This window comes from Engraulis encrasicolus, chromosome 17 (genome assembly GCF_034702125.1).
Source record: "Engraulis encrasicolus isolate BLACKSEA-1 chromosome 17, IST_EnEncr_1.0, whole genome shotgun sequence".
In the NCBI taxonomy this organism is placed as follows: Eukaryota; Metazoa; Chordata; class Actinopteri; order Clupeiformes; family Engraulidae; genus Engraulis; species Engraulis encrasicolus.
In genome coordinates, this window is record NC_085873.1 from 52,604,376 (window position 1) to 52,614,375 (window position 10,000).

The following is a 10,000-nucleotide window of genomic DNA, read 5'->3' on the forward strand; positions in this document are numbered from 1 at the left end:
TTCTGAAGAGACCGACTCAACCCGACCAGACTGAGGGGGAGGCGAAAGCCCTCTTAATTTTTTAATAAATGATTCTTTACCATAGGACACGGATTAGGGCGGGATAGTAAGAGACTCACATTAGCGCTGACAGAGCTGTCAGAAGGACAGGTGAAAGGAAAAGTGGCAAGCTTTAATTTCTCTTCTCAGCAGAGGAGCGAGCGAACGGCTCTGCAGGGACTCATCTCCTTATCAACATCCAGTCTTAGCCTCGGGGCAGCCGGAGCATTCATACAGAATCGTGACCATTCCTAACACACACACACACACGCACACACACGCATATACACACACACGCACGCACGCACGCATACACACACACGCTCACACACACACACACGGACACGCACACGCACGCACGCATGCACACACACACACACACACACACACACACACACACACACACACACACACACACACACTACCCGACAACCCCCTACCCCTCATACACACACACTGTGTCTTTTTTTTATTTCTTTCTTCTTTGAGTGGCAGAATCCAGCTACCAGTGATGGTGCCAACTTTTGTATCTCATCTATTTCAATGAGGTACGGGACCACTTGGGAAAAACAAAATGGCAGCCAGGAGGAATGCTAATTATCTGGGATATTCTGAATGGCAGTGTTTCCTAGAGTACCTGTTCAAAGTGCACAGTCTTTACTGGCATTTTAATATTACTGCAATCAAATTCATTTACCAGCACCTATTATTAGCTAGATATGCTACACGTGCATAATGCTACAACATAGCACTAACATAACCGAGGCACAGACTTGCTTGCTTTTTTGCAAAGACATACAGTATATAGATGATAATATCCATGATTGTTTAAGGAAACTTTGTTACATTGAAACGGGCTACTGGTATTACTATTATAAACTTGTTTTGCTCTCAATTATTATTATTATTATTATTATTTGAAAGCTACACTTTTATCGATGGCAAGTACGGTATGTGCAATTGTGCACGTGTGGTGTGGTGTGGTGTGTTGTTTGGTGTGGTACAATTCCCAATTCCTCCATGTAAGCAAAGGAGCTAAATGCAGGCAGTGTTAAGAAGTCAATTATTATAACCTAAGCTAAAAATGTATGAGGTGGCAGGCAGCGGCCCCCGACCAGATTTGTGGCTCCCCCTCTCCCTGATCCCTTCACTGTAGCGGACCGCGGGGACCCCGGGACCCCAGGCATGGAGCATTTTGTTGTGTGATTAATATTAATGTATGTGTGTACACAGATCCGAGCACAGGCGGGCGGGGAGGGAGGGAGGCGTGTGTGCATTTAAAAGGCAGGTAACACGACAGGATGGAACAGACGCTATTGACAGTTCTGGCCCTTGTTGCTCGCTTGACACCTCACCCGCCACATCTTCAGACATTATCAATTACTGCGGAGAGATCTGACAGGCATAACCAAAGAGACTCTGGTACTGTCAGCCATGAGTGTGTGCTTACATGCTTTTTTTTTTTGACTTGTGTTTTTCAGACTATGCTAATTTAGCAGCGAGTTTACCTTGGGAGGTGACACCATTCAGTCAGATCTTCGGGATCAGTGGGATACTTCCTTCCTCGGTAAAGTAAAGGGAGTTCAGTCAACCCGCACACCACTTAATCCTGACTGACATTAGAGAGAGTTCTGCCACCTCAGAACATCATCTTCTAACCTTAGCGTAACTAGCACACACATGTAGTGCCTGTTTGAACAGTGCAAGGTTTAGCTAGGAGGGAGGGAGTAGAGGAAGGGATGGAGTACCTGTGCTTGTGTGGCTCCATGTAGGAGTGCTATAGTGCCACTCCCGGCTCTCCTAAGACTTGCCCCCCCCCCCCCTTCTCAGGGGGTGCTAAAATAATTTTACACTGCTGGTTGCAGGGAGTACTTTTCATTTCGGCTCTCTTCAGGTGACTGAGGCGACCAGTAATCTCGCCTCGTACTTAATGAAAAGTTTAAAGGAGCGGGTGAGAGGTCGCGACCTTGTTGATCGGGGCGCAGCAGCAGCAGTGCAAATTGTTTAAGTAAGGGGGTCAGACTGACCCTCGGAAATGTTTAAGTCGGCACATGCATGCTATGCTGCCCACCATGCCATAAACACGTTACAGGTCATAAAACCCCTCTGGGAGACAGATTATGCCCCAAGTGGTGATTTGGGAATTGGTGCCTGTGGTCAGCGTGTGATTGGTCGAGAACACAGACGCCAGTATTGATCAGGCAAAACCAATCGCACCACTTTATATCCTCCATTTTGGCAAATATTTATGGTTAAACAGAGAGAGGCATTTCCAATTTAAGGGCATTTGTGCAATTCCACTCCGTCTCTGTCAATGGCATGTATTGGATTTGGAGTGCATTTGGTAGTAGGACACTAAATGACTTCTAAGGACATCAGGTGGAAGACGGTTCAATATTACACAGGAAATATAAATGGAATATATATGTTCCTATCCTGATTAAATGCACTAAAAATACAATGTTTTTTAATATTATAAATGCATGCTATTTTTTGTGCATTTAATCATGTTTCCTGAACATACCATGAACAAGGCATCTCTAGCTTTTTACGTAATTTACTTCAGTGCTTCAGTTTCCAACGTATTATTAATTTCATGTGATTTAGGTGAATTGTGATACTCACGCAAGTTGGGAATGGGCTATAGTTTTTGGAAACTAGTGTCATTACAACCAAAACATACTGCCATTTTGGGGAATAATCTCACAAACAAATCAGAGGAATAATTGTGATTATGTACTATGTAGTGGTGTACTGTCCACAGGTAGGATCTGTAGTTATATTCCCAAAAAATCTGACAGCCACCACAGATACTATATTGTAGATTGCCTGAATGTATTTACAGCAAATCTTGTGTGGTAACATTCTGTAATTGGTACATGAACCAGCGCAGTGTAACATGTACCAAGCAGTGTAACAAGGTGCTGTCTTGACACTGAGAAATGTTTGGACATGATCAATTGAAGTTGTGAGAGCATGAAATCATATTATGTAAAAATCCATCAGCAAATAATTGATGCTGAAAAACGATGGCCATTAAGTTACTTTTTTTTTCCAGTGTTGACTGAACAAAATGAAACATAAGTTCTTGTTCTATTCCACCCATTTCATAATTCATTTGAAATGTTTCGTAGACCTTTGCTCAGCAAACACGATAAGCAACTAAAAGCCACATCAACTTTCTGACTTCTTACATTTTGGACTGAAATGTGTAGAGTAACTGGTTCTGTGGTGCTATTGTAGCTTTTCTCTTCAGCTTTCATTCAGTGGTTGCAGCGTTGTGTTTTGAGAGTCAGCCATTAAACTGCACTGCCAATGTCTCAGAGGACAAAACAATGACGGCTGATGAAATCATTTGCAAAAGGGAATCTGTTTAGATCTGCTGTTCAAGAGCTTCAGGGATCATTAGATGTGAAATCTATACAGCACACTCTACTCGCCTCGTTTCTCAGCCGCCATGCTCAACAAACTCGACAAACAAGAGTTAAGTCACTTGCTATGGGAAGCTGTAAGACCAAAAACAACACCACCACCACCACCAAGCAGTGATTCAATTGGGTTCTTTCAAAACAAACCTTGCTTCAACTGCATTAACCTGTCAGAAATTGTTGACTTGAACAACAGTGTTGGTTGTCCTGCGCTCGTTAATGAGCAGTACCAGGTCAACAAACAGATCCCTGCTTTACATATGCAAAGAAGATCACGCTGGTGTTGCAAAACATTTGCTGACTTCCTCTGCCAAAGGCCATTAGTGCAGGCTTGAGGTGTCACTGTTGGACGGGGAGAATGGCATTATTGAATATTTGGTTGTAGTAGGCCTGCAACATAAATATATTTGTTCTTGACTCGTGAGTTATGTGTTTTGCATGTAAGCCCAAGAGTATTTTGAAATAGCCTGATTTCATAAAAGAAATATAATATTTTGTTGTGGTACAATATAAATATGTTTATGCTTAACTGGTGAATTTGTTTCACATGTGAGCATGCTTATGGAAGGAGAACTGGGTAGACCCTTTCCTAATGTGATAATAGAGTTGCATGCTGGAAGCATGTCTTTTGTAGGGTGCGTTACGGTAGCGGTGTTGGCGTTAGCTTGCCTGGGATGGTCCTTTGGTGACTGTAGTGGTGTTGGCGCTAGCTCGCCTGGGATGCTCCTTTGGTGTGTTACGGTAGTGATGAGGCCGCTAGCCCGCCTGGGATGCTCCTTATGGTAGCGATGGGGCCGCTAGCTCATCTGGGATGCTCCTTTGGTGTGTTACGGTAGCGGTGTTGGCGCTAGCTCGTCTGGGATGCTCCTTACGGTAGCGATGGGCCGCTAGCTCGCCTGGGATGCTCCTTTAGTGTGTTACGGTAGCGGTGTTAGCGCTAGGTCGCCTGGGATGCTCCTTTGGTGCGTTACTGTAGTGATTGGGCTGCTAGCTCGCCTGGGATGCTCCTTTGGTGTGTTACGGTAGCGGTGTTAGCGCTGGGTCGCCTGGGATGCTCCTTTAGTGTGTTACGGTAGCGGTGTTAGCGCTGGGTCGCCTGGTATGCTCCTTTAGTGTATTACGGTAGCGGTGTTAGCGCTAGCTCGCCTGGGATGCTCCTGTGGTGCGTTACTGTAGTGATTGGGCCGCTAGCTCGCCTGGGATGCTCCTTTGCATGCAGTGTGCGCAGCTATCGGCCCGGGCGGCTGTCTCCTCAGCGGCAGACGGGGGAGGTTAAGGCCTAACATGCTCACGAGCACACAGCAGGCAGGTTCATCAGCTCCTCTGACCTGCTTATGCATACTAAGGTGTGTGTGTGTGAGTGTGTGTGTGTGTGTGTGTGTGTGTGTGTGTGTGTGTGTGTGTGTGTGTGTGTGTGTGTGTGGGAGGGGAGCACTGACACTTTCACGTTCAAGAACTGCAGGGAAATTGGCCACATCCCCTCAGCAGTGCGTGCTTGCTGCGCAGTCTATAGCTCTTTTGACCCATATAAGATCAATGTACGTCTGTCATACAAATATACATACATCGATTATAAATCTCCCCTAGTTATGTGGTAATTCCTTTGATATACATCAATAATGAATCTGAATAGCGTTGTCCTGACCTGACAGAGATGAATGAATGGCAGCACCCTGTAGCCAGCCAGTCAGCTCCTCGTGGCTATTAAAGGTTTTTAGCACACCACCAGGGTTGCCAGATTGGGCGGTTACCTGCCGAATTGGGCAACTTGGAATGGCTGCCTGCGGGTAAAAACTGAAAAAATTGACCATTTGGCATTTTTTTTCCTGCAGTTTTGTGCCCATTGAAATCAATGCAATTTGTTGAAATTGGGCGGGATTGAGCACATTTTGGCGGTTTTTGAGAACCTTTTGGGGCGGGATTTGATCAGACACATCTGGCAACACTGCATACCACAAAAAAATGTGAAAGACATTTTTATTCATGCTCCGTGCGTTCGTCTGGTAACAGAGAGGAGTACCGTACATCAAACCCAGTTAATGGTTTCAGTATTTAGCTGCTGCAGGGTATATCATCTCATAAAGTGGATGGCCAAAAAATCTGGTTAATAGCTTTTCTTCTCCCATTAAGATAAAAAAGCCAAGTAAATGCATTTGGTAATCTGATGACAATTTGCAAATCATTAAGAGAAATATAAGATTCTATTAAAAAGTCTGTGAATCTCATCCCTCGATGGAGTAGTGATCCTTGCGATAATATTTAGTATATCTTCAGTGTGAAACTCACTGCACACCGCTCGCTCATCAACCTGACCAGCTCACCGTCCACAGAGATGTCCAGGCATCGCACGCTTTCAGGATAGAGAGAGATACTGGCAGAAAAAGAGAGATACTGAGAGAGGGAGAGAAAGAAAGAAAGAAAGAAAGAAAGAAAGATAGAAATAGAGAACGAGGAAGACAGAGGTGAGGTGTGTGCAGTACACATAATCTTCTATTCAGAGCAGGTACTAATGAAGAATTCCATATATTCTGAAATTTAATTAAAACCCCAAAGATTTCAAATTAGATGCAATTTGAAGTGCCTGGGGCAGGCATACATGCACTTGCGTGGCAAGGGTACCAGACTGAAAGTTGATATTGTAATTGGTCTTGATGTATTTTTTGTGTTGGCAGCCTGAAACCGTGAGCTCATAAGCATGCACAAATTCTCAGTAGATTACCCTACTCATTGAAAATGCCATCGCTCAGGTATGAGCTTCACTAAATTACCATGCTGCTAAAATGCACAAAGTGATTGGAGGGCTAGAGTGGCACAGCTGGCCAACACTTGCCAGTGAGTTATGCATGCGACGCCACTGCTGATGTTTTTTTTTCTTCTTTTTTTTCTTCCTCTTCTCCTCTCTTTCTCTCTGTCTCTCCTCTCTCCTCCCGCACAAAATATGCTCAGCAGAATATTAAAATATAATTGGAATTCATCCTAAGTAGCTTAAACCGTTTTGATATGTTCTTTTTTAAAACGATTTGGAGCCTCTACAGTCATTATTTTCAAAGGAGCAATTCATAGTCTAATGACATGGAGGTAATCAGAAATGTTTTTTTCTTCTTTTCTTTTTTTTTTAAACAACTATTCGATAAGAATCTTTCTGGAGGAAGGATACTTTTAAGCCTTTTTTTCTGTCAGGAAATTCCTTTGAGTATCCGTTCTCTTCCGCCGCACTGTGAATGATCCTGTTACGTGGAGACGGATATTTTAAAGCAGTTTTCACCTCTCTCACTCTCAAAATATGAATTTTATTCCAGACAATGAATAATTTTTATGAAGTTTCTATCAAAAGCCAACTGCGCTGTCAGACTCCTCAGTTGAGAAAGTATGTCTGACTGCATGTATTTTGGCTGCTTCAGGTACTACTGAACCTGCCTTACCAAATCACAGCTTTTAAATGTAACCTTTACATGAGTGTGTTGATTTCATTTGTCGTACATTACCGGCGAAGCCCATTTTTAAATGAGTTGTGTGATTAAATCACAGAGATAAATCACTCTGTTGTCAAGCTAGTCTCATTTCCAAGCATACCACATTAGCAGACAGCTGTCAGTGTAACGCAGGGGTCAGTGTAGTTAATACATACTGCATATTGGGCTGTCAGTGTAACGGAGGGGTCAGTTAGTTAATACATACTGCATATTGGGCTGTCAGTGTAACGGAGGGGTCAGTATAGTTAATACATACTGCATATTGGGCTGTCAGTGTAACGGAGGGGTCAGTTAGTTAATACATACTGCATCAGGCGCGGAGTGGCCATCGGGAGATCGGGGACTTGTCCCGGTGGGCCGCGGCCGCGTAATATACTACAATGGCTCTGTTATGTTCTCAGCCGGCCCCAGAGAGTTCGGCTGCATCATATTCTCAGCTAGCCCAGTGTCGGGACTAAAGCGAACTAGCTATAAATCCCTACTTAATTACGTGATCGTTGACTCAACAGTATATATACCGTTTACCCGACCGCAATACCTCAGTGACGGTGTCAAACAGTAAATTGGCCACACCCCTTCTCTACTGATAATGTTCATACACCGTAGATCGCGGAAGTTTACTAGATCTTAGTAACATAGTTTCGTTTTCAGTATTTCAAGAACCTGTAATATTTAGATTGGTTACCAAGGAACGGAAATATTAGTCAGTTGTGATTTATTTTCCGATTTCCACATGACTGTTACAGTTTACAGTCTGCCACTCCAGATTCTCTTGTTCTGTGGTTATTGACTTGGGTTACGAACATACTCCACCAAGTGGTAAGGAAGTGAACTGCAGCTAAGCAGGAAAACACGCTGTACATGTTTTGATGGCATTGGTTTGTTAGAACTAGAGGTATATCTCATTACAGTCGAAATAATGGTATATCAAACATACATTTATATATGGCACATTTAGGATGTAGCCTGTGTAATGTCTGAAGAAATGGAACAAAATAATTACCACACAAGAAGATTCTGATGTGAGCAGTGCTGGGTGTGTAGCCTAAACTGTGGATTAAAATGTAATTGCAAGGAACAAAGAAATTTGCTGCGATCAAGACAGCGTTTTAAGGTAGGCCTACACCGTTTGGTTATACATTTTGTTGACTTATGGTTGTGCTTTGAAGTAGCTAGGTTTGGCTTATTTGCTGCATGGTGGGTTTATTGCACAATGTAGACAGACTTTTTGTAAACTATAGGCTACTATACTATATTTTGTAAGCCTACTCTTCTAAAAATCCCCACCCTCAAAACTTTGTGCCCATGCTCATCCGTCTTCCTTAAACGATATTTCAATTTCAAACTGTCAAAATGACAGTGGAGTGCACATTTGCATGGAACAGTAGCGTGATGTAGCCTAACCTAGTAGGCCTATGAATGCTTTGGACTGTGATGATGGCTCCAGTGGTGTAGTCTACTTTTTGAAGTGGGTATACTGTATATTTGAGCATTTTTTTATGTGTACTGTATACATTTGTGCTATTGTAAATAATGGATCAATCCATTTTAAGTGGGTATACTGCAATCCCTGACATTTTGAAATGGGTGCGTATACCTGCGTTTTACATAGACTACACCACTAGCTGTGCATTTCATCAAGGTGTAGGCTAAATTCTCCAATTCAGGTTGATATTTTGACTACACTAATGTTCACATGTAGTACGACTGCAGATTTCGTGGCTTTTGTCTTTTTGGTTAGGAAACCATGTTGTTCGCTTTGTTTGTTTGTTTGTTTGTCTTTTTTTTTTTTTAAAGAGGGCCGCCAAGGGGAAAATTCTCCCGGTGGGAAAAGGTGGGCCACTCCGCCCCTGTACTGCATATTGGGCTGTCAGTGTAACGGAGGGGTCAGTTAGTTAATACATACTGCATATTGGGCTGTCAGTGTAACGGAGGGGTCAGTTAGTTAATACATACTGTACTTTATATTCGGCTGGGCTGGACGGCTGCCTGCCTGCCTGCTGGAGAATGAGAAGGAGAAGGGGGGGAAGGGGTGGGAGTGAAATAAAACGCTAAAATAAATAAATAAAAGCCAGAGGGCTGCGAGGCGTTTAGTGAAGGCGTGTCACTCTACCCATCACAGGCGTTCTCACATGAAATTGTAAAATGTGTACCTGCCAGTCACTCCTATTTGAATTTCTTGTTGACAGGCACGAGTCCCCGGAAGATGGAAATATGATAACGTGTCACCTCATCATCGCGCCGCGCCCGGGCCATGTGTGGAGAGGAGAGGAGAGGAGAGGAGTGGAGTGAGGAGCGGAGAGGAGTGAGGAGTGGAGAGGAGTGAGGAGTGGAGTGGAGACAGTAATATCATTTTTTTTTCACAAATCCTCACAGTTTCAAAATAACTTTTAATATTAGAAAATAAAATGGGTTGTTGAATTGTAAACGGCTGCCACATGTATACGGGTCTGAAAGTGGCTCCTGTCTGTCCACTGGGTTGAGTGAGGGGTTGTGAGAGGGAGGGAGGGGGGCTGTGTGTGTATCCTGTGAGGGAGGGGGCTGTATGTGTGTGTGTATGTGTGTGTGTGTGTGTGTGTGTGTGTGTGTGTGTGCGTGCGTGCGTGCGTGCGTGCGTGCATGCGTGTGTGTGTGTGTGTGTGCGTGCGTGCGTGCGTGCGTGCGTGCGTGCGTGCGTGCGTGCGTGCGTGCGCGCGTGCGTGCGTGCATGTGTGTGTGTGTGCGTGCGTGTGTGTGTGTATGCTCACCAGCTGTAACTGGAGATAGCCACTGATATTCACACTCAGGGCCGCTGACAGCTTTGGCCAGGCCCAGGGCAAAGTCATCTGAAAGGCCCCCCAGCCCAATGCATACAGTACAATGTAAAGAGGACCCAATTCTGGACCCCCCCTCTTTCCCTGGGCCCGGGACAAGAGACCTGTTTGCCCCCCCCCGTCGGCATCCCTGTTCACACTGCAGAGCATTTTAGAAATGTGCTTATTGAAGGCCCCTCACTCCCTTGTAGTGTCACAGACCTGCTACACAAAGAGGTAGTTGTGTATTTATTATTGTGGTGCGATG